Source organism: Pristiophorus japonicus, chromosome 3, assembly GCF_044704955.1.
Source record: "Pristiophorus japonicus isolate sPriJap1 chromosome 3, sPriJap1.hap1, whole genome shotgun sequence".
Taxonomy (NCBI): domain Eukaryota; kingdom Metazoa; phylum Chordata; class Chondrichthyes; family Pristiophoridae; genus Pristiophorus; species Pristiophorus japonicus.
The window spans coordinates 187,204,480-187,227,384 of record NC_091979.1 but is presented as its reverse complement, the minus strand read 5'-3'; the positions used below and the strand labels follow the sequence as shown (position 1 = coordinate 187,227,384).

The window sequence follows — 22,905 nt, the reverse complement described above, 5'->3', positions numbered from 1 at the left end:
CCTGGGGGTCCCTGTCCAAAGACCAGCCTAAGTGAAGGAACAGCATCCAGGAGGGCGCTGAGCACCTCAAGTCTCGTCGCCGAGAGCATGCAGAAAACAAGCGCAGGTGGCGGAAGGAGAGTGCGGCAAACCAGACACCCCACCCACCCTTTCCTCCAACGACTGTCCCACCTTGGCAGAAGGCACCAAGCGTACCGGTGGACACTGTATGCTCCCTCTACAAGGCCACCCAGGCATAGACTAGACCATGAAAGAGGGCAAGGCAGCCAGAGTGGGTCTGCAGATCATGCTCGTCGTGGACCTGGAAACGGCCGGCTTCTTCAGGTACAGGATCAGATCCACGAGAAATCCTCCGACTTACCACTCTGCACCAGGTGGCCGACGATCCAATGTGTTGGGCTAAGATGTAGCCAGAAATTGAGGAACAGCCCCTTAAGTAATCGAATAGCGACTCCTGCCTTTCGCACTCTAGGTAAACATGGAAGATGTATTCATCCAGGCCGCAGAAGTTGCAAGCTTCCTGGGTATCAGTAAAGTGGCTTAAAACTACATTGGCCACTACTGCTCTATGAAACACTCTCCGCTCCAGATCCCCTATAAGAGAGCCTTCCAATATTGGCTCCACCTCCACTGGATGGCAAAATGGAACACCGGGGTTTGTCCGGACAGTGAGATGGAACACCGGGGGTATGTCCGGACAGTGAGATGGAACACCGGGGTGTGTCCGGACAGTGAGATGGAACACCGGGGGGGTGTCCGGACAGTGAGATGGAACACCGGGGGGGGGGGGGGGGTGTCCGGACAGAGATGGAACACCGGGGGGGTGTCCGGACAGAGATGGAACACCGGGCTGTGTCCGGACAGAGATAGAACACCGGGCTGTGTCCGGACAGAGATGGAACACCGGGCTGTGTCCGGACAGAGATGGAACACCGGGCTGTGTCCGGACAGAGATGGAACACCGGGGCAGTGTCCGGACAGAGATGGCACACCTGCGGGGGTGTCCGGACAGTGAGATGGAACACCGGGGTGTGTCCGGACAGAGATGGAACACCGGGCTGTGTCCGGACAGTGAGATGGAACACCGGGCTGTGTCCGGACAGTGAGATGGAACACCGGGGGGGTGTCCGGACAGTGAGATGGAACACCGGGGGGGTGTCCGGACAGTGAGATGGAACACCGGGGGGGTGTCCGGACAGTGAGATGGAACACCGGGGCTGTGTCCGGTCAGAGATGGAACACCGGGGCTGTGTCCGGTCAGTGAGATGGAACACCCGGGGGGGGTGTCCGGACAGTGAGATGGAACACCGGGGGGGGGTGTCCGGACAGTGAGATGGAACACCGGGCTGTGTCCGGACAGTGAGATGGAACACCTAGGGGGTGTCCGGACAGAGATGGAACACCGGGCTGTGTCCGGACAGTGAGATGCATGCCGACGCAGCCCGTACAGGAAATCTCATCACACAGAGTGGAAAGACATGGAGGGAATTTCTAATCGACGGCTCAAGCTGTGAGGCGGAGGTTCCTGAGGGAGGTTGTCGGAGCCTTGCACTGATGAGAAATTCTGCCCCAACAGAGGGGTAAGATCATTGTGGGGAGGGGTAAGATCATTGTGGGGAGGGGTAAGATCATTGTGGGGAGGGGGAAAACAGCTCCACACGCTCAAGCCTCATCGACACACCTGGAGGAGTCAGGGCCATGTGCGAATATCAATTCGTCAGTGGTGCAGCATTGGCCCTGCTTGCTTTTTCTACCTTCTGTATGTGTCTGAAATCGAAGAGTCACTCTGGGACCAAAAATGGATTCAAATCCCTCAAGTGTGGGAATAAAAAACAATTTGTAACCACAGCAAATATACAAATTTAATCGAAGCTAGTTTCACAAACATAAGAGTAAATGTAATCCAGGAAAAATCAACACAGAAAGTCACTGAGAAGCAAAGGCCACTCTGAATCTCTGTTACAGTTGTCGAATTCATCACTGATTGTCACAGTGTGCAATTGCGTTGTAATGTTCCCCCGCCTCACACATTATCCACCCACCACAGTCAAAGCAAGGTTGCCCTGTATTTCCCATCTCCCCCCCCCCCCCCCCCTCTCTGCTACCCCCCCCACCCCACACCACACCAGTTCTAATAAATCAGGACAATAGGAAACCAATCTGTGAAACAAGATTTTTAACATGGACTTTAACCCTTCAAGGAACAAAGTATTTTTTTTCTGAACTAGAATTGAAAGTCAGATCAATTTTTGCGGAACACTTGCAATTAAGAAACCAAAATAGAAATTGGTGGAAACACAGAAGGGTAAGAGGGAAAGAAAGATTGATGTTTGAGGTGACACCATCAAACCAGATCACAGCCCCGTACAAAATGTTAAGCTCGCGTTCTGCTTCAAATGTTTGCTGGCCTGCTGTTTCTAGAATTTTCTGACTTTTGAAGAAAAAAATCACACTCATTTGCATATCAGAGGAGGACTACATCTCAATAGCATTTACAAGAGGATATGCCGAATTTAGATTTTTTTCTATGCCGTTTTTCCACAACAGATTATGCAATTTAACAGTTTGCAATACCTCCAGAATTAGAATTGTAACTGGATTTGGTGAATTAAACTTCAAAAAAAATCTCAAGCTAAAAGATCCATTCTGCATAACATCAAAGTTAAAAGGGGTGCAAGCGAAACAGTGAAGTAAAGCAGTAAGTCGGGGTTACGTAATGGCAACTTTATCCTGTTTGGTTCACATTTTCTACTCTCAGAGGTATTTACTCTTTGCTGGGGTGTGGTTCTACAAGTACCCCCTATACATTGAAACAGACCGAGGCACGGGGTCTCGGGAACTATTCAAGTGCAGTGAGCATCATGACCAACCCAAATCTCAGCTTCTCACAACACATACAGAAGCAAATTTCCAACAGGGTTGCTGGATAACGAACCCTGGCCAATTTTTCTCTTTCGATCCTGTCATGTACTTACATTATTATATATAACTGTATCTTAACATGCTATACATGACTGTAATAAGATATGACCTGTAATCACCAGCATACCTTACCACCAGGGGTGCACTTGCAAGAGACAGGTATATAAGGACAGGTCTCAGGCAAGTGCAGCATTCCAGAGCTGTGAAATAAAGGTGCAGGTCCAGAGTGACCTTGACTTCACTATATGCCTCGTGTGAATCTGTACTGAGGGGACAGGACTTTACAGATCCCAGTCATTTCAAGCCCATCACAATACCTCTACCTCCATCCAGGCTGAACAGAGCAATAATCAAAAATAGGACCTGACTGGTCTGCACTGCCTAACTAGCTGAGCCACGACAGAAGCAAGCTTGAGTTTTAAAAGCTAAAGACCATACAAAGAACAGAAACGGAGGATGGCATTAACAACAGATGTTAGTTTTTCTCTCTCAATCGTCTCCAGAGCCATACATATTGCCATTTTTCCCCATCGAGTTTGGATATTCCAGGCTGTGGTATTTTACTTTCAGAGCAATAATGAAAGTCTCCCATTGATTTATAATTTGCAAGAAACCACTTGAAGAAAAATAGACTGACCACAATTTGTACACAAAATGCCCTTGGGTCATCTGGAAATCACTAATATCCTAAAAACTTCAAGATACTAACAACAGATAGTGTATTCTACTTGCCAATTGGGTTAAGTCATTATCTGGGGTCATTATCATTGTAAGGAGGGGAGGGGGGAGGGTTAACTTGTTTAGTATTGAAAATAAGTTATGGCATTTGTGCTTGGGTTAATAAGACATGTTGATCATGATGTTTATCTGCCAATACAGTCAGTCCTCAGAGATGATCATCGCCCTGATTCTACATAGTATGCTTATTATTGATGTTCTACAATATATCTGAAAACCAAAATGTACATGCATAACCTGGATCTCTGAATCTGTGATAAATACAAAGACGGACAGACTTGCATTTAAGCACAATTAATGCACATGGACAATGAGCGGCCCCACACTATCAAGATACATCAATCCATAAATCAGTACAAACCGAACAGTCTGCACCTGGGCAGGACCAGAACCGATGTCCTAGCCGGAGTGTTTGCTAGTGCTGCTGGGGAGGGTTTAAACTAATATGGCAGGGGAATGGAAATCTATGCAGGGAGGCAGAGGCAGGTAAAAAAAGGGGCAGAAGCAAAAGGTAGGAAGGAGAAAAATAAGAGTGGAGGGCAGAAAAATCAAGGGCAAAAATCAAGAAGGGCCACATTACAATATAATTCTAAAAGGACAAAGAGTGCTAAAAAAAAACAAGCCTGAAGGCTCTGAGTCTCAATGTGAGGAGCATTTATAATAAGGTGGATGAATTAACTGCGCAGATAGCTGTTAACAGATATGATGGAATTAGGATTACGGAGACATGGCTCCAGGGTGACCAAGGCTGGGAACTCAACAGCCAGGGGTATTCAATATTCAGGAAGGATAGATTGAAAGGAAAAGGAGGTGGGGTAGCGTTGCTGGTTAAAGAGGAGATTAACGCAGTAGTAAGGAAGGACATTAGCTTGAATGATGTGGAATCTATATGGGTAGAGCTGCGAAACACCAAAGGGCAGAAAACGTTAGTGGGAGTTGTGTACAGACCACCAAACAGTACTAGTGAGGTTGGGGATGGCATCAAACAGGAAATTAGGGACGCATGTAATAAAGGTACAGCAGTTATCATGGGTGACTTTAATCTACATATAGATTGGGCTAACCAAACTGGTAGCAATACGGTGGAGGAGGATTTCCTGGAGTGTACAAGGGATGGTTTTCGAGAACAATGTGTCAAGGAACCAACCAGAGAGCAGGCCATCCTAGACTGGGTGTTGTGCAATGAGAGAGGATTAATTAGCAATTTTGTTGTGCGAGGCCCCTTGGGGAAGAGTGACCATAATATGGCAGAATTCTTCATTAAGATGGAGAGTGACACAGTTAATTCAGAGACTCAGGTCCTGAACTTAAGGAAAGGTAACTTCGATGGTATGGGACGTGAATTGGCTAGGATAGACTGACGAATGATATTTAAAGGGTTGACGGTAGATAGGCAATGGCAAACATTTAAAGATTACATGGATGAACTACAACAATTGTACATCCCTGTCTGGCGTAAAAGTAAAACGGGAAAGGTGGCTCAACCATGGCTAAGAAGGGAAATTAGGGATAGTGTTAAATTCAAGGAAGAGGCATATAAATTGGCTAGAAAAAGCAGCAAAACTGAGGACTGGGAGAAATTTAGAACTCAGCAGTGGAGGACTAAGGATTTAATTAGGAGGGGAAAAATAGAGTATGAGAGCGAGCTTGCGGGAACATAAAAACTGACTGCAAAAGCTTCTATAGATATGTGAAGACTAATGCAGGTCCCTTGCAGTCAGAATCAGGTGAATTCATAATGGGGAACAAGGAAATGGCAGACCAATTGAACAAATACTTTGGTTCTGTCTTAACTAAGGAAGGCACAAATAACCTCCCCGAAAATACTAGGGGACCGAAGGTCTAGCGAGAAGGATGAACTGAGGGAAATCCTTATTAGTCAGGAAATGGTGTACGGGAAATTGATGGGATTGAAGGCCGATAAATCCCCAGGTCCTGATGGTATGTATCCCAGAGTATTAAGGAAGTGGTCCTAGAAATAGTAGATGCATTGGTGATCATTTTCCAACATTCTATAGATTCTGGATCAGTTCCTATGGATTGGAGGGTAGCTAATGTAACTCCACTTTTTAAAAAAGGAGGGTGAGAGAAAACAGGGAATTATAGCCTGACATTGGTAGTGGGGAAAATGTTGGAATCAATTATTAAAGATGTAATAGCAGCACATTTGGAAAGCAGTGACAGGATCAGTCCAAGTCAGCATGGATTTATGAAAGGGAAATCATGCTTGACAAATCTTCGAGTTTTTTGAGGATGTAACTAGTCGAGTAGATAAGGGAGAACCAGTGGATGTGGTGTATTTGGACTTTCTAAAGGCTTTTTGACAAGGTCCTACACAAGAGATTAGTGTGCAAAATTAAGGTACATGGGATTGGGGGTAATGCACTGACGTGGATAGAGAACTGGTTGGCAGTTCATAGTGGGAATAAGTGGGTCCTTCTCAGAATAGCAAGCAGTGACTAGTGGGGTACCGCAAGGTTCACTGCTGGGACTGCAATACAATATATATTAATGATTTAGACAAAGGAATTGAATGTAATATCTCCAAGTTTGCAGATGACACTAAGCTGGGTGACAGTGTGAGCTGTGAGGAGGATGCTAAGAAGCTGCAGGGTGACTTGGATAGGTTAGGTGAGTGGGCAAATGCATGGCAGATGAAGTATAATGTGGGCAAGTGTGAGGTTATCCACTTTGGTGGCAAAAACAGGAAGGTAGATTATCTGAATGGTGACAGATTAGGAAAAGGGGAGGTGCAACGAGACCTGGGTGTCATGGTACATCAGTCATTGAAGGTTGGCATGCAGGTACAGCAGGCGGTTAAGAAAGCAAATGGCATGTTGTCCTTCATAGCGAGGGGATTTGAGTACAGGGGCAGGGAGGTGTTGCTACAGTTGTACAGGGCCTTGGTGAGGCCACACCTGGAGTATTGTGTACAGTTTTGGTCTCCTAACTTGAGGAAGGACATTCTTGCTATTGAGGGAGTGCAGCGAAGATTCACCAGACTGATTCCCGGGATGGTGGGACTGACCTATCAAGAAAGACTGGATCAACTGTTTTTGTATTCACTGGAGTTCAGAAGAATGAGAGGGGATCTCATAGAAACGTTTAAAATTCTGACGGGTTTAGACAGGTTAGATGCAGGAAGAATGTTCCCAATGTTGGGGAAGTCCAGAACCAGGGGTCATAGTCCAAGGATAAGGGATAAGCCATTTAGGACCGAGATGAGGAGAAACTTCTTCACCCAGAGAGTGGTGAACCTGTGGAATTCTCTACCACAGAAAGTAGTTGAGGCCAATTCACTAAATATATTCAAAAGGGAGTTAGATGAAGTCCTTACTACTCGGGGGATCAAGGGATATGGCGAGAAAGCAGGAAGGGGGTACTGAAGTGCATGTTCAGCCATGAACTCATTGAATGGCGGTGCAGGCTAGAAGGGCTGAATGGCCTACTCCTGCACCTATTTTCTATGTTTCTATGTTTCTATGTAACGCTTGGCGATAATTTGGCCGGTATCTGGGCATTAGTTTCCATTATAAATAGTCTTCTAGGCAGTGAACGAGTGATGACACCAGAATTTAAAAAAAAATATGGGCAGGCGGCTCAGCTAATTCTCAGCATTAACTGAATGCCGTAAGTTACGCTGGCGATAAATGGGCGTTAGTTTCCATTTATAATCAAATATGGGCGTTAAACTTCATCTCAGTAGTTTAATGGGCAGTAACTGGGCGAACTAGATGGAAAGTCGAGCCCAAGCAGTTCTTTCTATTTTCTGCCAGGTAGAGAAAGACAAACCAAGCAGTGATTCCCTTGTCTGCTCCAAATTGGCCTCCAGGGCAGTCAGACGTGCTGACCATTCAAATCAACAGAGCAGCTCTGGAACATGTGGGCCATCTCTAGAATAGGTTGGGTTGGGAGATCAGCAAAAATCCAAAACAGCACATTGCTACAAGACAGAAAACTGAACACATTGAGGACCACTACCAATAGATAGGAAATATCACATGATTTTTTAAATTATATAGGTGTTTGGGGAGGGGTGTGTGTGTGTGTGTGGGGGGGGGGGGGGGGGTGCAGAGGAGAAGGTACTTGCCCTAGCTTTTCCTTTAAAATCAATGCTAGAAACAGGACGTGCTGAAATACATAAGTCGCCCAATATCTGCAGCAGGAAAAGGCAGCTTCGTGTTTCAAGTAAAACTCTTCTTTGGTTCTGCTCATGACATTAACCTGTCTTTTCTTTGCAGGTGCTGACAGACCTTGGGGGGGGGGGGGGGGGGGGGAGAAGAGAGAAAGCTTGGGGGGGGGCGGGGGAGAAGAGAGAACTGCTTGGGGAGCTGGGGGAGGGCGAAGAGAGCTGGGGGGGGGGGGGGGGGAGAGAAGAGAGCTGGGGGGGGGGGGGAGAGAAGAGAGCTGGGGGGGGAGGAGAGAAGAGAGCTGGGGGGGGGAGGAGAGAAGAGAGCTGGGGGGGGAGGAGAGAAGAGAGCTGGGGGGGAGGAGAGAAGAGAGCTGGGGGGGAGGAGAGAAGAGAGCTGGGGGGGAGGAGAGAAGAGAGCTGGGGGGGAGGAGAGAAGAGAGCTGGGGGGGGGGGGGAAGAGAAGAGAGCTGGGGAGGGGGGGTGGAGAGAAGAGAGCTGGGGGGGGAAGAGAAGAGAGCTGGGGGGGGGGGGGGAGAGAAGAGAGCTGGGGGGTGGCGAGAAGAGAGCTGGGGGGGGGGGGAGAAGAGAGCTGGGGGGGGGGGAGAAGAGAGCTGGGGGGGGGGAGAAGAGAGCTGGGGGGGGGGAGGAGAGAGCTGGGGGGTGGGGGGGAGAAGAGAGCTGGGGGGTGGGGGGGGAGAAGAGAGCTGGGGGGTGGGGGGGAGAAGAGAGCTGGCGGGGGGGGGGGGCGGTAGAGAAGAGAGCTGGGGGGGGTGCTACACTAGGACATGCTTGCCTCAGCGGTTCCACAATGCCCCCACGATATTCCACAAAAGAATGGCTGCAATTTTAAAAGACTTTTCCCGCCCTACCTGCTTGCTACAGTACGTAGACGACCTACTGCTGGCAACCGACAGCATGGAGGAGCATCTGTCCCTTTTGCACGAATTTTTGACATTGTTGGCTCAGGCAGGACTAAAGATGAATCCTCCTAAGGCTCAATTAGTAAAAGAACAGGTCACCTTTCTAGGAGTGTCCATTTCTCCAGAGGGATCATCTCCCAACTCGCACAAGGTGGAGATAATACAGTGCCTGCCATTATCCGCTTCGAAAACAGCCCTACGATCATTCTTGGGTTTGGTGGGATATTAAAGGAACTTTATCCAAACTTTGCAGAGTGTGCAAAGCCCCTATATGATTTAATAAAACTGCAGGGTGATGACATACGCCCGGCATGGACTGATACCCACACCCAGTCTGTGGCTAAATTAAAAACTGCAATGATCCAGGCCGCATGTCTGATCCCTCCTGACCCCAAGCAGCCCTTCCATTTGGAGGTCAGGGCCATAGAGCAAAGCCTTACTGCAATTTTGTGCCAAATGCGAGCTGATCGACTACAGCCCATTGCATATGCGTCTCGAATCCTGCAGGGGGCAGAAAAGATGTATACCGCATGTGAGCGCCATCTACTGGCCATCTTCTGGTCGGTACATCACTTTACCTTTATTACTGGGTTACAGGCAACAATCCTGCATAGCGGACATACATCTCAAACTACTGATGAAACCTGGAGATTCGCTAGTTTCCTCACAGCGCCTCAGCAAATGGATATTGGAATTTATGGAAAGAAACTGATACTATTTCCAAACCCACCACCTTGCTGCCACAATTTCTGATTTATGAGGGGGACACGCATGAATGTCACGAATGTCCGTTACCCCTGATTAACTTTGAGACCCATGCTGTGCACCCATACAGGGTGCCCCAGATGTCAACATCGATGGGTCCTCATATCACATTGAAGGATCCCCTCAATGCTGCGGTATTGCCAGAAAGAACCATCTAGCGAAGATGCAACAGACAGACTTCACAATATGCAGAAATCGCCACACTTCTAACTCCTGTAAAGGAGGCCTCAGGTAGACCTGCGAATATTTGGTCCGATCGTGCCTATGCTATAAACACCATGCTCTCCTTGCCCCTATACCACAAAAATGACTATTGTACGATAGACAGTAAGGCCTTGGTCCATGGGCCCTGGTTACGCCTGCTCTGGTCATACCTTAAACAGCGATCCCAGCCCTGCTTCATAGGAAAGGTAGCAGCCCATAGAAAAGGGGGTCCACATAGTGAGGGAAATTCCAGAGCAGACAAGGATGCTGCGATTGATGGGGAAATAGAGGATATAGTTGTTGAGCCCTGCAATGCTGTTAGCAAGGCCTACCCAACAGATCTCCTAGATTTAAAATCCCTGCAGCAGCAATACTGGTCATATGCTGTTGTAAGCACCTGGCACGAGGAAGGCAGACCCCTTCCTCAAACAACAGGCTGGGCTCCCAATATCATACTAGCCACTGCCCCTGACTCAGATGAGCAGCTGCTGATGTTCAAAAGAAAGCCAAACACCTGTCCGGTGGTGTGTGTTCCACCAGAGGTGGGTCAGGAACTGCTCTCCCTCTTTCACTCCCATCCCACAGCAGGGCACTATTCGGCCTTGGTAACCTTCTACAAGGTAGCATCCACAGTTTGGTGGTCTTCCATGAGGGAAACAATCGACCAATACATGGCACGATGCCTACCGTGCCTGCAACACAATCCTCCCGCATGCACTAACCGAGCCTGGCTTCAAAGTGCACCCCCACCTCAAGGGCCATGGACTCACCTCCAGATAGACTTCATTGGGCCACTTCCACAGGCGCAAGGCAATTTTCAGCATGCGCTGGTGGTGGTGGATCAATTCACTAAATGGATCGAAGCTTTCCCTTGCTGCTCCAACACCGCAATCACAGCAGCCAAAACACTATTGAATCATGTGTTTTGTCGGTGAGGAGTACCAGTACAAGTGGACAGCGATCAAGGTTCACACTTTACCGGTAAAATTTTTACCCACCTGCAGGAAATGTTGGGGATCAAACACAAATGACATATTGCTCACCACCCCCAGTCATCCGAGGGGTCAAAAGGGAGAACAGGACCCTCAAGTTAATGTTAAAAAAATTGTGCGCGGACCACCCCACTCAATGGGCTAACATGCTGCCAATGTGCTTAATGGCAATGAGGTCCACACCTCATAGAACAACAGGGGTCTCCCCATATCAGGCCATGACTGGGAGGCTCATGAGACCACCAGGCCAGCTAACACTAACAGGGATGAGTCCCCTGACAATGAAAACATGTAGCTCCAAGTGGCTGGAACAAGTGATAGATCACACCGATCAGATCAATCGATTTGTGGCCACCAAATTGGGGAAGTCAAAAAGACAAATTAAAAGGTACTTTGACAAGGAAGTACGTCCCTTTGTATACCAGGTGGGCGTCTCAGTAATGATTCCAAATTATGGGGAAAAAAAGCTGCCTTTGAGCCCAGGTGGTGGGGACCGCATAAGATTATAGACCGATTGAATCAAATAAACCGCGGGGTTCAGTTACCGGGGAAAAAGGGTGTTAAGTACAAGAAGTGGTTTCACATTAATCAATTAAAAACTGCCAAAGAGTAAATACTGCACTGATCTTGTTTCCCACAGACCATGTTACGGATCCTCACGATTGTCATGACCGAAGCCGAGGGAAGATGGAGAAGTGGGAGCTGCAGCATGACTCACCAACATCATCAATCATCAATGTGCTGTGAGAAGCGACGGTGCACTGAAGATACGGGAAGGGGAGAGTCTCCGCTGGAGATGTTATCGGATTGTTATTAAATCTCCTACACCTTACAAGGTAGGGACCAAGACAGGCCAAGACAGGCCACCCACTTTTCTTCCTCTCCCCTTCAATGCTTATGATATATGAGGAGTCAATAAGGATATTTTCCCCTCAAGGTGGGGAGTTTGTAAGAAAATAAAAGTGTTTATTAATGATTCAAATTGATTATGTGCATGTATAAATTTTAAAAGCGTAGATACGGAAAGGTCTGTTAGTGTTGAAACAAAATGGTTGCACCAGAGCCCACAGAGATGCCGCATGGCTTTTGTGTCTTGGCCTCCAGACAGCCACCTGTGTGAGGAGAGCCAATAAGGAGCTGTCCTGGAGCCAAGATCCAATCATGAGACTTTCTGAGGACAATGGCCTGAGGAATATAAAAAACACAAGCCAGGAACTTCTCTCTCTTTTCTCCCTGCTGGACACACGGCAAAAGACCTCCTGTTGAAGACCAGCCAAATCAGCATGCCGTGTGTTCAAACCAGCCAGCAAAAGGGGCGTAATGTATATCACTTTTTATTATAATCTCATTGTATCTCTGTTGTAACTAAGGTAGATCTATAGGATATTTGACGACTGCTGTTAAATGCAGGTATGTGTTTTTAACAAACTGTGCCAATTGTTTTGAAAGAATCGTCTCACTGTCAAATGTAAGCCCAGAGAGATTCAGAAATCCTACAATGGTCAGGATGCTCCAGCCACCGTGGTGTGTGGCAGGTTTGATGGACCAACTGGTTCTTTCCTGACGGTCATTTCACATGTTCATATTGGCACCCTGGCTGAGATGAGCTAAATCGCTTGACCCATCCACCTCCACGGAGGTGTGTGGGGTGGCTTGACCCATCCACCTCCATGGCACGAACCTGGTATTGCAGTACTTCCAGGAACGGTGCAGTGGCTCTAGGCCTTTTGGCTAAGAGCATTGGCGCAGAGTGATCCTTGGCATGTGCAAGGTGACCTCTGGCGTTTGTGATTTGACAAAGAATTGGAACGATTGGCTACGAATTAAAAAAAAAAAAAAATCGCTTCTCGGCCTTTTGGCTAAGATCATGCGTAACTGACCTGACAGGGGAGTAGCCACCATGACCTCCGGGTGGTTCTCCCTGGATCAGGAAGGTATATGCTTGCTTTTTTGGAAACAGGAGGTGGGTGGGTGGCTTGACCCATCCACCTCCATGGCACGAACCTGGTATTGCAGTACTTCCAGGAACGGTGCAGTGGCTCTAGGCCTTTTGGCTAAGAGCATTGGCGCAGAGTGATCCTTGGCGTGTGCAAGGTGACCTCTGGCGTTTGTGATTTGACAAAGAATTTCAAAAAAAAACACAAACTGATCAATACCAGAAATGCGAGGGTATACCTATCAGGAAAGGATGAACAGGCTAGGCCTGAAGGCTGAGGGGTGACCTAATAGAGATCTTTAAAATTATGAACGGTTTTGATAGAGTAGAGAAAGAGAATTTTTCCACTTGTGAGGAAGAGCATTACTAGAGGCCATCAATATGATCGTTACCAAGAAATCAAATAGGGAATTAAGAACATTCTTTACCCAGAGGGTGGTGAGAATATGGAACTCGCTACCACAGGGATTGCTTGAAGCGAATAGTAAAACTGTATTTAAGGGATGGTTAGATAAGCATAGAAGATTATGCTGATAGTTAGACAAGGAAAGATAGGCCAAATGGCCTGCTTCTGTGCTGCATATCCTATGTAATCCTATGATATTCCTCGCTCTAATTTGCCACAAATTTTAAATTGAATAGTGATGCTGTGAACAGAATTTCAGCCCCATTCAGAGTTGCTTTGCCCCACAACACTCAGTGTAAACCAGGATGCAAGTTCCCCAAAGACTCAGGAATACAAGTGAACTCTCATCTGACTGAGGTGACAATAGACTAGTGTTGGAGATTATGGAAGGAGGCTTTTTCCACAAAAGAACAGGTTCCTCACCTCTTTTTTGAACAGGTCACTGGATAAAGTCCATAACTGGAGTTGAACCATCCTTATTTACAAACTAGTTCTCCACTCGCAACATGTAAAGTGTTGAATAGTAGTGCTAACTATAATTGAGCCATTTTCAAAGCCTTCTTAATAGACATCATATTTGGATTTTACTGGGCTGGTTATAAAAGAATTTTATACAGGAGCAAGGATGTCTTATTACAGTTATACAAGGCCTTGGTGAGACCGCAACTGGAGTATTGTGTGCAGTTTTGGTCTCCTTACCTAAGAAAGGATATACTTGCCACAGAGGGAGTGCAGCAAAGGTTCACCAAACTGATTCCTGGGATGGCAGGACTGTATGAGGCGAGATTGGGTCGACCTACCTGTATTCACCAGAGTTTAGAAGAATGAGAGGGGATCTTATTGAAACGTATAAAATTCTGACTGGGTTGGAAAGACTGGATGCGGGGAGGATGTTTCTCCGGGCTGGGAAGTTGAGAACAAGGGTCACAGACTCAGGATACAGGGTAGGAAATTCAGGAGATGAGGAGAAATGTTTTCACTCAGAGGGTGGTGAACCTGTGGAATTCTCTACCACAGAAGGCTGTGGAGGCCAAGTCACTGAATATATTTAAGAGGGAGATAGATAGATTTCTAGAAACAAAAGGCATCAAGGGGTATGGTGAAAAAGCGGGAATATGGTGTTGAGATAGAGGATCAGCCATGATCATATTGAATGGCGGTGCAGGGCCGAACGGCCTACTACTGCTCCTATTTTCTATGTTTCTATGATTTAAAGGTAATAGGGATAAGTAAAGACATTGATGATCAAATACAGCATTAGTGGAACACAATGCCTCCAATCCTGCTGAGACCATAAAAATATCATCTGTGGAATGAAGCCAGTCAAGGATGAATAACAAAGATTGGATCCCGTTATTCTGATATCTTGGAGCCTTTAGAAAGTGTTACCTGTGTTTATTCACCACTGATAGGTTATGAAATAAATGAGAGAAAGTCAGTAACTGCAATGTATACGCTCTAAAAAGCAAAAAACTCACTGGGCTGATTCACACTTCGCAAACTGTTTTGCTTTTGAAGGTCAAGGGGAGAATAAAAATGGCTGGTAAAATTAAAACACAGGTTAAAAAGTTATCCCTCTGCTTTAGGTTACCTTTAACAGTCTGATCATATACAGGTCTTTAACAACTTCCTTGAAATGGCACTAAAATTACTTTACAGTGAATATTTTCAGCTGCTTTGCTACCAACCTGATCAATGTAATTTAATTTAAAAACTCAAAATTTAAAACATAAGAGATGTCAAACAATGGTTATGGCAATGCAGTTAATGGAGGATTTGACTACAGTTCAAGCTATTTCGATATATCAAATCATCAAGTTAACCCTACCAAGTTAACTATAAAAATAGCTATGCGTTGAAAAATACTGTGGAACCCATTTTACCATAAAGTGCAGCCATATGGTTACAGGGAACAAGAAAACAAACCTTCCAAAACAAGGTTTGAATCTTTTTAACGAGTAAGAATAATTGAGGAGGCCACCTAACGTGTTGTATCATAAATGCTACTACTCTGTAGTTGAATCAAGAAGATCCAGTTTAGGCAGTTGCTAGCAGCAATGGAAAGAGTAGATTATAAAGAGGATTATTTCAACCAAAATGATAGGAATTTCAAGATTTTGTTTTTAAAAAGGTGAGCGCAGATGCCAACCTATTATGATGGCTGCTGTGATCCCAGGAACATTAATTTTGAGGAATGGTAATATTATGTATCTGGACTTGTATATACTCTGTACAGCCACCAGAGGGCTCATTCCCCAGAGTCCCAAGGGATCACATAATTCCTTGGGAGCACAGGTATTTAAGAGTGCTTCACAGGTTGGAAAGGCACTCTGGAGACCTGCAATAAAAGACTACGGTCACACTTTATTTTGAGCTCAGTGTTCAGTCTGACTTTTTCTCCATACACTACAACTGGCAATGAGATACAGATAGCGAACCCAAAGATGCAGAGAACAGTGGGCATCCTGGAGAAATTCTTGGAGGGAGATGATTGGGAATCTTTTGTGGAGCGACTTGACCAATACTTCGTGGCCAATGAGCTAGATGGGGAAGAGAATACTGCCAAACGTAGAGCGATCCTCCTCACCGTCTGTGGGGCACCAACGTATGGCCTCATGAAGAATCTGCTCACTCCAGCGAAACCCACGGAGAAATCGTACGACGATTTGTGCACACTGGTCCGAGAGCATTTGAACCCGAAGGAAAGCGTTCTGATGGCGAGGTACCGGTTCTACACCTGCAAAAGGTCTGAAGGCCAGGAAGTGGCGAGTTATGTCACCGAGCTAAGACGCCTTGCAGGACATTGCGAATTTGAAGGACATTTGGAGCACGTGCTCAGAGACTTTTTCGTACTTGGCATTGGCCACGAAACCATACTTCGCAAACTTTTAACTGTAGAAACTCCAACCTTGAGTAAGGCCATAGCAATAGCCCAGGTGTTCATTGCCACCAGTGACAATACTAAACAACTCTCTCCGCACACAAGTGCTGCTACAAGTACCGTGAACAAAGTGATGATGTTTTTGAATCGTAACGGACAGGACAGGTCACACATACCTGCAGCTACACGTCCGCAGATGTCTCAGAGTCCACCATCAAGGGTGATGAATGCAAGGCCATTAACACCTTGTTGGCGCTGTGGGGGTGATCATTGTTTCAATTTATGCCGATTCAAAGGATACATTTGCAAGGGCTGTGGAAAAATGGGACACCTCCAACGAGTGTGCAGGCGAATTGCTAGGCCTGCTATACCTGCAAACCACCACGTTGCAGAGGAGGACAGATCCATGTGGCATCACGACGAAACAGAACCTCTGATAGACGAGACAGAGGTACATGGTGTTGTGTCTCTGCACCTTGTTACAAACTCACACGAGGCATGGATATATCAGACACGGTCACTCTGTGACCTTCACTTTATTCCCAGGACTAAAGAGTACTGATCCTGGGTGGGACCTCCCCTTTTATACCTGGAAGCCCAAGTGAGGAGCTCACTCCCTGTGGTCAGGGTGTGCATTACAAGGGTACAGGTACAGTATGCACGAGTTACAGTTACATACTTATAGTCATTGCAAGACATGACACATGGGGTGCACACATTCACCACGAATTGTCCCCCGATAATGTTGAACGTTGAACTAAATGGACTCCCGGTGTCAATGGAGCTGGACACAGGCGCGAGCCAGCCCATCATGGGCAAAAAGACTTTCGAAAGGTTGTGGTGCAACAAGGCCTCAAGGCCAGTCTTAACTCCAATTCGCACAAAACTAAGAACTTACACGAAAGAACTGATTCCTGTAATCGGCAGTGCGACCGTAAAGGTCTCCTACGATGGAGCGGTGCACAAGCTACCACACTGGGTGGTACTGGACGATGGTCCCACGCAGCTCGGCAGGAGCTGGCTGGGAAAGATACGCTGGAACTGGGACGACATCCGAGCTCTATCGCTCGCTGACGACACTTTGTGTGCACAAATTTCCTTCGCTGTTCGAACCAGGCATCGGGAAATTCCAAGGAGCAAAAGTGCAGATCCACCTAATTCCGGGAGCGCGACCCATCCATCACAAGGCAAGAGCAGTACAGTACATGATGAGAGAAAGGGTAGAAATCGAGCTCGACCGGCTACAAAGAGAGGGCATCATCTCACCGATCGAGTTCAGCGAGTGGGCCAGTCCTATTATCCAGTCCTCAAGGGAGACGGCGTCGTCAGAATCTGTGGCGATAACAAAGTAACTATCAATTGTTTCTCCCTGCAGGACCAATACCCACTACCAAAAGCCGACGACCTCGTTGCAACGCTGGCAGGAGGAAAAACGTTCACGAAGTTGGATCTGACCTCAGCCTACATGACTCAGGAACTGGAGAAATCATCAAAGGCCCTCACCTGCATCAACACACACAAAGGTCTTTTTGTTTATAACAGATGCCCGTTTGGAATCCGATCAGCGGCGGCGATATTCCAGAGAAACATGGAAAGTTTACTGAAGTTGGTCCCGCACACCGTAGTCTTCCAGGACGACATCTTGGTCACAGGTCGGAACACAGTCGAGCATCTGCAGAACCTGGAGGAGGTTCTTAGTCAGCTCAACCGCGTGGGGCTCAGGTTAAAATGCTCGAAGTGCGTTTTCCTGGTGCCTGAAGTGGAGTTCTTGGGAAGGAGGATTGCGGCGGACGGCATCAGGCCCACCAACGCAAAGACGGAGGCAATCGAGAACGCACCGAGGCCACAGAATGTGATGGAGCTGCGGTCGTTCCTGGGACTCTTGAACTACTTTGGTAACTTCCTACCGGGTCTCAGCACCCTGCTAGATACACTACATGTCTTACTACGAAAAGGGGGCGAATGGGTTTGGGGCAAAAGCCAAGAAAATGCCTTTGTAAAAGCGAGAAAATTGTTATGCTCAAACAAATTGCTTGTGTTGTATGATCCATTTAAGCGTTTGGTACTAGCATGTGATGTGTAATGATTTCGGGAAACTTCAACCGGTTGCTTATGCATCCAGGAGTCTGTCTAAGGCTGAGAGAGCCTACAGCATGATTGAAAAAGAAGCGTTAGTGTGTGTCTATGGGGTAAAGAAAATGCATCAATGCCTATTTGGGCTAAAATTCGAATTGGAAACTGACCATAAGCCACTTATATCCCTGTTTTCCAAGAGCAAAGGGATAAATACCAATGCTTCAGCCCACATCCAGAGATGGGCGCTCACATTGTCCACATACAACTACGCCATCCACCACAGGCCAGGCACAGAAAACTGCACCAATGCTCTCAGTCGGCTGCCATTGCCCACCACGGGGGTGGAAATGGCGCAGCCCGCAGATCTAGCCATGGTTATGGAAGCTTTTGAGAGTGAGCAATCACCTGTCACTGCCCGGCAAATCAAAACTTTAGAGGGGAATGTTGTCATGTGTCTGGACTTGTATTTACTCTGTACAGCCACCAGAGGGTCATTCCCCGGAGTCCCAAAGGATCTCATAATCCTTTGGGAGCACAGGTATTTAAGGAGGCTTCACAGGTTGAAGCGGCACTCTGGCGACCTGCAATAAAAGACTAAGGTCACACATTACATTGAGCTCACAGTATTCAGTCTGACTCTTTCTCCATACACTACAGGTCACAATCTATTTCTGTCTGAATTGAAACTTAAAACCTTTACTATTCTTAGAATAGTGACTGTGCATTCATTCAAAGAATTGGGTTCAACACAATTTTACGACAGTTGGACATTAAACTTGTCAAATTTACAGATAATTTCAATTATTTTAGTTACTAAAGTGCAATTACTGATATTAAAAATCTGATTAAGGACATTAAATTTGCTCCATTTTAGTAGAAAGTGCGACCTGTATCCTAAAATCCACAGAAATAATCAAATTAATTCTCTTCCAGAGAGCATTGCAGAATTATATATAATGAAGTGGCAGAAAATTGTAAAGCATTTGTCTTCACTTTATCTCTCAAGTTTGCATAATCAGTTCCTTATCCAAACCAATATTGAAATTTCAAGCCTGTAATCACGGCAAGAATGTAGATTCAATCAAACCTACCTAACTGATGGCATTTAAAATGTATGGATCAGTAGGTTTCCAAAAAAATGTAGATTGTGCCAAACTACTGTCACTATTAAGAATGCACTGCACTTTTTGGATTCACTGACTAAAGCGAGATAAAATGTAATGATAAATGTCATGTATCCTACATGGTTACTGCTTGTACTATTACAAGGTGTGCCACCAGAGGGCATCGCAGTGGGAGACTTATAGGTTACCTGTACAGGTGTGCCAGGCCTTGTATAAAAGGCAGGCCACGAGGTGTGATCCTCACTCTGGAGTTATCACTGAAGGACTAAGGTCACTTCAGTTCAAGTACAACACATTGCCTCGTGGAGTCATTATCTGAGCATCTCAAGACATAACAATAAAGAACTATTTTACACATCATCCAAAATGGAACTGTGTTTCCATTAGGTAGGAGAAAGTAAACAGAGGATCCCCTCATATCTGTACATATTACAGAGGACAGGGATTTTTTGTACACGCTACCATTCACAGTTCAACTCACAAGCAGCGACATCAAGCATATTTGTACATCGAAGACACTGTACTTCTCATAGTAAAAAAATTAATTGACCTCCATATATTACAGAATGGCAGTCAGTACCTTTTCAGATCCATATGGTTTATATGTCAGCTCATCTTCTGCTGTAATCCTCATCCATGTCGGTGTTATCTCTAGACTTGACTATTCCAACACACTCCAGGCCGGCCTCCCATCTTCACCCTCTGTTAGCTTGAGGTCATTCAAAACTCGGCCGCCCGTGTCCTAACTCGCATCAAGTCCCGTTTACCCATCACCCCTGTGCTCGTTGATCTACATTGGCTCCAGGTTAAGCAACACCTTGATTTTAAAATTCTCATCCTCATTTTAAAATCCCTCCATAGCCTCGTCCCTCCCTAGCTCTCTAACCTCATCCAGCCCTACAACCCTCCAAGATATCTACGCTCCTCCAATTCTGGCCTCTTGAGCATCCCTGATTTTAATCACTCCAGCATTGGTAGCCATGCCTTCTTTCCTTAAACCTCTCCCCCTCTCGTCTTCGGTTTGCTCCTTGAAGACGCTCTTAAAACCTACCTCTTTGAAACATAGAAACATAGAAAATAGGTGCAGGAGTAGGTAATTCGGCCCTTCGAGCCTGTACCACCATTCAATAAGATCATGGCTGATCATTCACCTCAGTACCCCTTTCCTGCTTTCTCTTCATACCCCTTGATCCCTTTAGCCGTAAGGGCCATATCTAACTCCCTTTTGAATATATCCAATGAACTGGCATCAACAACTCTCTGCGGCAGGGAATTCCACAGGTTAACAACTCTCTGAGTGAAGAAGTTTCTCCTCATCTCAGTCCTAAATGGTCTACCCCTTATCCTAAGACTGCGTCCCCTGGTTCTGGACTTCCCCAACATCGGGAACATTCTTCCCGCATCTAACCTGTCCCATCCCGACCAGGCTTTTGGTCATCTGCCCTAATGTCTCATGTGGCTCGGCGTCAAATGTTATTTGAGAACACTCCTGTGAAACACCTTGGGATGTTTTACTACGTTAAAGGTGCTATGTAAATACATGTTTTGTTGTTGTAGTATATAAATCCACTTAAAAAAATCATGCTGGGAATTAAGAATGGAAATAAAATGGATTATTAATATTTACTTCCAAATTGCTCACTCTCATTCTTGGAATGCTTTAAGAAGAACCAGAGGGGAGATGAGGAGAAATATATTTCCACAATGAGTTATGATCTGAAATGCACTGTAAACAGGAGATTCAATTGTAACTTTCAAAAGGGAATTGGATAAATATTTGAAAAGGAGAAATGTGAAGAGCTATGGGGAAACAGCAAGCGAGTGGGAGTAATTGGAGTGCTCTTTCATAGAACCGATACAGGCAAGATGAGCTGAATGGCCTCCTACTTTGCTGCGTGATTCAATTATTCAATTTTAACTAACTTCAAATGAACCATCATCCAAAATGTAGCGATAAGGAAGAAAGGGATAATCACAAGACCTGTCCTTATGCAGGTTCAGCATCACAGTAGATATGAATTTCCTTGGCAGTTCTCACAAATCGGCAAAATAGTGGCAGAAACTCCATTTGCGGGTCTAACCAGAGTTTTCACCATTCTTCCGTTGAAGTTACAGCAACTGAGCAGGAGAATCTGAGGATATTCCTGGCGGTGACTGTCATGTATGTAGACCATGTCACATAAGGTGTGCCACCAGAGGGCACTGTGGTGGGAGACCTGAGGGTTACCTGCATAGGTGTGCAGGGCCCAGTATAAAAGGCTGCCCACCATGCTTGTGCCTCACTCTGGAGTTACAATAAATGGGACTAAGGTCACAACAGCTCAAGTACAATACTAGACCTCGTGGAGTCATTCATAAGAGCATTAAAGACATAACAACTGACAACGAGATTACGAACTTTCACGCAAAAATGACTACGGTTGGTGCAAAAGTTCTCAGACTGTGAAGATTGGGAAGCCTTTACGGAGCGGCTCGACTAATATTTCGTAGCAAATGAGCTGGTAGGCGATGATCCGGCCACGCTGGCAGATAAGCACAGAGCTATCCTGTTGACCAGTTGTGCACCATCGGTCTACGGCTTCATCAGGGATTTGCTTGCACCAGAGAAAACAACGACCAAGTCATACGAGGAGCTGAAAGTGTTAATTCGTGACCAACTCAAACCGAATGAGAGCATCCTCACGGCCAAGCATCGATTTTATACACACCGCCACCCCGAGGGCCGGGAAATCGCGAAGTACGCTGCCGACCTCAGGAGACTGGCAGGACCATGTGAATTCGGCACATCCCTCGTCGATGCATTGTGGGATGTCTTTGTAATTGGCATCGGTCATGAGGCCCTTCTTCACAGGCTATTGTCTGCCGAAACCATCGTCACTCTGCAGAAGGCCATCAGCATCAACCAGGCGTTCATGACCTTAAGCTGCAGCTCCAAGCAGATGATGACTCACTCTCAGGACTCAAACCCGGCAAGTACTGTAAGTAGAATGGCGCCTTTCACAGGCAGAACTGTTGAACGTGAATCTGCCCAGGGCAGAGCGTACAGACCCCCGAATCCTTTAACTCAGAGTCCGCTGAGGGGGGCAAACTTAAGTCGAGTAGCACCATGCTGGCATTGCGGAGGTAATCACAGGGCTCATCAGTGTCGGTTCAGAGACGATGTGTGCAAAGGCTGCAGCACAAAGGGGCATCTCCAGCGAGTGTGCAAAAGAGCTATGACTCACCACGTGGAAGAGGAGTCAGCAGATGGCTGTGAATCCAGCGTGGATTACGAGGAGATGGCTAGAGAGGTAGCTCAGTCCCAGGATGAAATGTCTGGAGTATATATCTGCACCACAGATTGCCCTCCAGTGATAATGGAAGTCGAGATAAATGGCATTCCAGTCTTCATGGAAGTGGACACGGGGGCGAGTCAGTCAGTAATGAGCCAGGAAGCCTTTGAGAGGCTATGGAACGATCAAGCTGAACGACCCAAGCTGGTCCCGGTTCAGGCAAAGCTGCGCACCTACACCAAGGAACTGATATCAGTTGTTGGTAGTGCGGATGTAAGTGTATCCCATTATCGCGTGGTGCACAATTTACCATTGTGGATTGTTTCAGGTGATGGACCAACGCTACTTGGAAGATGGATGGAGGGGGAAGATTCATTGGAACTGGGAAGACTTCATCCCTCCAGCGATCGACGTCCCCCGTGCTCAGAGGCAGAGCAAGCCCCCACCTTCGGTTGGACCAGGCACCGGAAAGCAGATCCGCGCAGCTCCAGAGACACAGACCGCTCATCATGACTGCGAGGCGATGATCCGGCCGAG

At 46.5% G+C, this 22,905-nt stretch overlaps 1 protein-coding gene and 1 pseudogene across 1 annotated transcript in view; one reads left to right on the top strand and one right to left on the bottom strand.

The window, feature by feature from the left end:
- The window catches only part of agap1 (ArfGAP with GTPase domain, ankyrin repeat and PH domain 1), a 1,020,940-nt gene that overhangs the window by 714,277 nt on the left and 283,758 nt on the right, over positions 1-22,905 (bottom strand). The window lies entirely within an intron of this gene.
- Positions 12,513-12,714, top strand: LOC139260493 (U2 spliceosomal RNA; annotated as a pseudogene).